General features: G+C 38.8%; 1 protein-coding gene across 1 annotated transcript in view; it reads right to left on the bottom strand.

Moving 5' to 3' along the window:
* Positions 1-1,618, bottom strand: part of LOC121867299 (titin homolog) — a 90,338-nt gene extending 88,720 nt beyond the window's left edge. Inside the window, exon 1 of the mRNA XM_042367208.1 lies at positions 1,563-1,618. The gene's annotated coding sequence lies outside the window, so the exon portion shown is untranslated. The remainder of the gene's footprint in view (positions 1-1,562) is intronic.
* Positions 1,619-7,500: the final 5,882 nt, after the last annotated feature.

The raw sequence follows: 7,500 nt of genomic DNA, 5'->3' as shown, positions 1-7,500 counted from the left end.
AGAAGGAATTAAAGGATGATAAAGAAGAGAAGAAGAAGGAAGAAGAAGAAGTAGATTCAAAGTGGAGGAAAAGGCATGACTATAGATCTCTGTAAGTGAAGCCATTAAATTATATAAACATAGCTACATAGGAACCAACACCCCCACCACCTAGATACATTTTCACAGTTTTGAAGATAAAGAACTAAAAAAAATATGGTAGGGAGGTGCGGGTGGGTCTAGAGAATCAATCATAACCCCATCACAGTCGGGTACCTCAATAAGCAATAGATAATGATATATATATTTTGTTGGGTGTTATATATTAGTGATCAATTACGTATTTTGTTTAGTGTTAATTGACAGGACACAAGACGTTCCTACGGGTTATTAATAGTGAAGGAATGGTTCTGAATCCTATGAATATTATTATGTGTGTGTATTAGCATAAACTGGGAGACCTTGTAGCTCTCTCTCTCTCTCTCTCTCTCTCTCTCTCTCTCTCTCTCTCTCTCTCTCTCTCTCTGGGGTAATATCACGACTCACTGCCGCCACTGTCCGCCCTACATAAATTAACCTACAATATTCTCGTCTCGTGCATGAATACAGTGATCCGGAGATACTGTAGTGAGCTCTCATCCTTACCCTGAACTTACCTTGTCTGACGTGAGATCTTAACGTGTAATCAAGGACCCAGGCTGTCGTATTCAAGAGAGGATGTTGTCGTATATGAAGGAAGGGATGGATGTTGTCGTGCCGAGGGATGGATGTTGTCGTACCTAGAGATGGATGTTGTCGTACCTAGAGATGGATGTTGTCGTACTCACACACACACACACACACACACACACACACACACACACACACACACTCACACACATACGACATTTCCATCACAGAGCCCAATAAATATCTTACCAATATATTACCATTCAGTTATACATTCAAACACACTTAACAACACTCCCTTTAATACGCAGGTAATCAAAACTCTCTATATAAACACAGGAATTCAACCAAGGATATTGAGTCATCACTGTCCGTATGTAATTCAGTCTGTTGATATCATGGTATTTGCTCTAATATCTGTAATGGCTTAGTTCTGTTTTTTTGAGTGTGTGTGTGTGTGTGTGTGTGTGTGGGAACAGTCTATAGAGAATGTGTCGGGCAGTAAGATGAAAGAGGTTTATATATCCACAGCATAAATGGATTTGTATTAAAATTATAGTCTTTTTTAAGTATAATTTGTAGTTTAAGGATAATTTCTAGTATAATTTGTATTTGGTTAAGTTTCATTTTGATGAGTTATTCTCTAAGTGATAAGGAACTGAGAATAATTTCCCATAAATCATCAGAAACGACAATACAAAAAATCGTACACACATTTGTAGCTAATGAACAAACACATAAGCAAACAAACAAACATATAAAGGGTCCATTACGTAAATCCAGTGTTCGTAAACAGTGTTGAAGAGCAATGTAAACAAAAACTGTTGTTCGTGCACTTCAAATCCGGATCAATCCACATGAATCTCAGTGTAATATATCCGAGTAGGAAAACGCAACGCAAAGCCCAGACTTACAACAGTTGGAGCAGATGAGTTTCCTTCCCTCTGTGTGTAGTTCAATCACATGTGAGGTCGGAGTCGTTTTTATTTTACCTGAAAAGAGAAATAGAGAAAAAAATCAAGTTTGATTAAGTGAAATTTAACTTTTTTTTGTAGAATATTAATTTTTTTCACATGGATTATTTGGTATTTTTATTTACGTATTTGTAATGTTGTTGTATCTTAGGGTATACATACATACATACATACATACATACATACATACATAGCATAAACCCAAATATACAAATACTAATTAATAGCATTTTCCTGTCCAGACCACGATTATCAACATCTCATCCTCGGGTTGTGTGTCAGTCATAAGAACCCTCCTAAAGAACACTGAACCTTCCACCCCATCAACATAGAGACGAGTATCCCTAATCATTACTCTGGACAGTAATGAATCTATCCAATCATTTATCTTGGTTATTAGCCAGTCTCTGAGGGGAGGAGAGAGAGAGAGAGAGAGAGAGAGAGAGAGAGAGAGAGAGAGAGAGAGAGAGAGAGAGACACCTGATTGAGAGGAAGTTTTGCTTGACTTCTTGTCTTAGGGTAGAGTTATAGGCAGGAGGGGAAAGTCTGGGTTTTTCTCTTGATCTGTTTGTTTTAGGAGGGCGAGATATTGACGATGGTACGGTGTGTGTTTACTCTCCAAGAAGGGAAGCTTTGAGAAATAATATATGCGTGAGAATTGTTATTTATTTAATTAGAGTTTATTTATTTTTTTGAGGATTTTTATTTTTATTGATGTCAGTGATTTTTTTTTTTACTTTTTTATTTTCTTTTTATTTATTGTTGATTTTATTCCAAGTAGATCAAAGTATTTTTTTTTTTATTATACCCTCAAGTACTCCTATAACCATCGTTATTGGGAGGTAAACGACCAGAAAAAACGCACAGAAACATACAAAAAACAATCACAAAAAAATAAATAAAATAAAACAAAAACAAATACAAAACACAAACACAAAAACAATCATAAAAAGCACCAAAAAACACGAAAAGGGCAAAAAAACACAAGAAGCTGTAAGTTGTGGGAGGAACTTTTACATCTGATAATCCTCTGGCAACGATATAAAAGAATCCCGAGACCTAACACACACTTCTAGTAGTCCCCGATAGTCCCCAGCAATCCCCAGTAATCCCTAAAAGTCCTCAATAGTCTTTAATAGCCCCCATTAGTCCCCAATTGTTTCCCAGCAGTCCCCAGTAGTCCTCAAAAGTCTTCAATTATCCCCAGGACCTCCCAATAGCCCCCGTAGTCCATAGTAATCCCTAAAAATCGTCAATAGCCCCACAATACTCTCCAGTAATTCCCAATATCCCCAAATAGTCCCCAGTAACTCCAAATAGTAGTCCCCAGTAGTCCCCGAAATAATCTCTGCCCTCAGTCCCCTAGCGACCACACCTCAAACTAAACGCAGGAATTCTTAAGATGTCTGGAGGAACACAAATGGAATCTTCATCTTTACTTACCCCAAGACGCAGGGTAATGCATCCACCTGAAGACCTGAGGCAGAGGGTGTGTTAGCGACGACTGAATATCAGAGAGAGAGAGAGAGAGAGAGAGAGAGAGAGAGAGAGAGAGAGAGAGAGAGAGAGTGTGTGTGTAAAGAACCTCACAGAGAAAGTAAAAATTCAGTGAGTGAGTTTGGGAGCGAGAAGGGGTGGGTAGGAGGGGTTGAGGGTGGGTGGGGAGCGACAAGGGCTGGGCAGGGGTGGGGATAAAGGAGGAGGATAGACGGGGGGGGGGCGTACATTTTTGCCAGAATATTTGAGCGGGAATATTTGCCACGGGAGGAAGTATTTCAGCGGGATGACTCTCATTTACTCTGTTGTAAAAGTGAGATGTTGGCAGTTCGATGAATATTATTTTTTTCCCCCCCAGGACGATGTAGAGTTTAGGGTAAGAGAATTGGATCCTAATATACTTACAGCTGTCGAGGTCAGGTGATTAAAGCCGCTACGGTGTAATTAGAAGACTATTGTAAACCCAATATTATTTTAACTGTGAGGGAAATTGATGAGGTGGAGGTGGGGGGAAGAAGGGTGGGGGTGAGGGGGGGAGGGGGAGGGGGTATTTTAGGCAGATATTGACTTTAGAAAAAAATATTAACTTTGGGATAATTACTCCAAGGTTTGGTTAAGTTAGGTCGGGTTAGGTTAGGTTAGATAAGCTTAAAAACCAAATCTGTATTGATGGGAAAACCTAACCTAACCTAACCTAACCTAACCTAACCTAACCTAACCTAACCTAACCTAACCTAACCTAACCTAACTTAACCTAACTACTAACCTAACCAGATGTCTCCTCATTAACCAACAAGTCTCACAAATACGAAATGAACAGAAAAAAACCGTAATATTAACCTCATAGTATTTACAGTTAATTAAATAGAACTACCGGACCTACACAGCGCCTATAACTACTGCCAGTTAATGTTGCTCAGAGTCGTTAATATCAGAGGTCGAGACACTGGCAGTTAAGTGAATGAGATAACCAAAGTTAATGGTGATTATGTAATTATAGAAGTGATAAAAGTCATCCAGTTATAGGAGATCGTACCGTTAACATGAGTCGTCCCGTTAACAGTGATCGTAACGTTTACACACACACACACACACACACACACATATATATATATATATATATATATATAAAACATGGTGGTATAAAGGATTTGATTGGTCGAGGCCTTCAATTACAAATGGAAAATAAATGCTGATTGGCTGACTCCCGTCGGTTTGCCGGTGCCAAAAGCTTTAATTGGTTTACCATACTGTGTGTCAGATTACTGTCCGCTATCTATGTGTGTGTGTGTGTGTGTGTGTGTGTGTGTGTGTGTGTGTGTGTGTGTGTGTGTGTGTGTGTGTGTGTGTGTGTGTGTGTGTGTGTGTGTGTGTGTGTGTGTGTGTGTGTGTGTGTGTGTGTGTGTGTGTGTGTGTGTGTGTGTGTGTGTGTGTGTGTGTGTGTGTGTGTGTGTGTGTGTGTGTGTGTGTGTGTGTGTGTGTGTAGTTTTTGTCACTCCGCTTCTCTTTATTTCATCTGTTTCCTTGTTTTAATATTCGTTTGTTTTTATTACTTATTCATCTAATCCTCTCATTTATTTTTACTGCTCACTGTGTCTACTGTTATCTTTCATTTGCATTTTTTTCAACTTTTATTTTTCTATTTTCATCTCCGGAATATTTGGTTATATATGAACGCAACACAATAAGGCAAAAAGTAGCCAATATCGCTATAAAAAATACAATATTGAAAGTAACAATAATTTGGGGGTGAAAGTAGACTAAAAGAGTCGAGATATTTTTTGGAAAGTTAATAAAAATATATTTCCTGATATATTAATGAAAATGTTATGTAAATTTAATGATAATTGTCTTTAAGAATAAAAAAAAGGAAATTACTACTATTACTACTACTACTACTACTACTTATTTTTTTTTTTTTTTTTTAACGCGGCCTCCAGCCTCCCCCAATAGCCACACCTTCGCCACCATTTATTTACCTTAATATTAAATATCCTAATACATAAGAAGCTATCCTATCTGTGTTAAATTAGTTGAGCCGCAGATCTATGCGGCATTCAGTGACTGTAGCCTCATAGTCAATATCTGCAGCAGTTGTCGGAGTAGGGGCAGAAGCTCTCGTTCCCCTGAGGCAGAGCAAAGCCGACCGAAGGAGAGAGAAAGACAGTCGACATCTCATCCAGGCTGTAACGAAACTTCTGGGCTGCTGCTTCTGTTCGGAGATCACCTCCGCGAGTCTGGCGTAGAAACATCTTGCACTTGGTCCCATCCCACCAGAGGTTGTGAACACTAGAGGAGTGAAGCTGCCTTGGTCAACGTTTTGGATTCTCTCCCCATAAGCCCTTCTCTTGTCGTTCTCGTTCCACCTATGTGCAGCATCGAGAGCTAGGTTACAGTGACATGCGGCCATGGGATAAAAAATCCTGATGTCGAAGAAAGCTCGCTGTCCTCGCGTCCAGAATCCTCGAGCACTGACATCAACACGGGCTTCGTTAGATGTGTTTGAAGTCCTATGTTGGAGGATCTCACCATCCAATGGAAGGAGGGTCGGTTCTACCATGACATCCCGGCAGATTTCCTTCAACATATTTGCTGTAAGGTCCCTTACTTCATCATGCCTCATGCATATGAAGCCCCCCTTTCTTGCACACCATGGTGTGATCGCCATCATAGGGAGAGCCACACACGCATTGGGAGGGCAAACCTTCTACTGGCCTACCGTACCTTAGAGCAATGGCAACTGTAAATTCTTGTTTGTTAAGACTGAAACCATTTGCCCTTATCGGTAACGTAGTTATCCAGTTCGAGGCGCCCACCTCCTGCGCTATAGCTACTTTTTTTCTTCAAATTTTCTGGAACCTGCAGCAATAGTTGCTGCAACACTACTACTACTACTACTACTACTACTACTACTACTACTACTACTACTACTACTACTACTACTACTACTACTACTACTACTACTACTACTACTACTACTACTACTACTACTACTACTACTACTACTACTAATAATAATAATAATAATAATAATAATAATAATAATAATAATAATAATAATAATAATAATCTAAATATGATAAATAAATAACAAAATTCTACCAAAAATGAAACAATAAAACAAAAAACAATAAAAACCCCCACGAAAACAAAAGATAAACAAGAAAATTAAACCAATTATAAACATTTATAATCCACTAATATAAAAAACACAAGAGAAACATAAATAAAAGAAATAAATGTTTATATCAAAGAGTAAACACGAGAGATAGGTGATGTGAGGAAAATTTACTGGCAATATCAATGTTTACAATCGACTGAGATTAAAAGCCAGGCGAGGGAAGCAATATACTGGAGGAACAGAAGTGATATCAAGCTTCAGGTAACATATATCTGGCAGCTGAAGTACAAACGCAAACACACTCGGATGTATTACAAGCGTATCAATATTTCGTCTTTCTTTCTTTCTTTCTTTCTTTCTTTCTTTCTTTCTTCGTGTCTGTGTCTTCCTGTAGAGATAACGAGACTAGGGTAAATGGGCTCCTTGGAATAGGTTAAAAATAGGCTGTCTCCTTATTTTTTGTCATATTTTGGTCAGATTTTTAATATAATTGTGTGTCATCAACTTCTTCCTCCTCCTCCTCCTCCTCCTCTTCTTATTCTTCTTTTTCTTCTCCTGCTTCCTCTCTTCTTCTTATTCTTCTTTTTCTTCTCCTCCTCCTCATTTTCCTCTTCTTCCTCCTCTCCTCCACTTCCTCCTCCTCCTTAATCTTTTTCTCCTCTTCCTCCTCCCCTTCCTCTTCCGCCTCTCCTCCACTTCCTCCTCCTCCTTATTCTTTTTCTCCTCTTCCTCCTCCCCTTCCTCTTCTGCCTCTCCTCCACTTCCTCCTCTCTTCCTCCTCCTCCCCCTCCTCCTCAGTGGTGGTGGGGGTGGCGTGCCTAAAGTTAATAACATGTTTGTCAGAGTCAATCTTTAGTCACAAGGGAAAATAATTTATTGAAGTTTCACCTAAAGAACGTGATTTTGTTTTAGTCTACCTGTGCTGCTGTTGTTGTTGATGTTTGTTTCCTTGACTCAAAGCGTTTAAGAGAGTACTAAATGTTTACAGTTTAAGCTTAATTACTATTATGGTTTTCCCCTTGATGTTTATATTACTGTTACATGTTAAAAAAAAAATAAAAGTTGAGTTTCCATTCCACAAGAAAATTCGCTGCACCAGGTGAGAATTTATATTTTTTTCCTCTCTGCTATTGCACATTTTTGCAACATGTTCCTTGCAATAATGAACTTTAACTAGGTCGTTGAGGGTCGTTATGGTAATGGTCGTACTACAACACCCTGGGCTGTCTGCTGTTGTTGTTATTGTCTACAACTTGAGAA

The sequence above is a fragment of the Homarus americanus genome, unplaced genomic scaffold (genome assembly GCF_018991925.1).
Source record: "Homarus americanus isolate GMGI-L3 unplaced genomic scaffold, GMGI_Hamer_2.0 scaffold32583, whole genome shotgun sequence".
Classification (NCBI taxonomy): domain Eukaryota; kingdom Metazoa; phylum Arthropoda; class Malacostraca; order Decapoda; family Nephropidae; genus Homarus; species Homarus americanus.
This window is presented reverse-complemented; position numbering and strand designations above follow the sequence as displayed.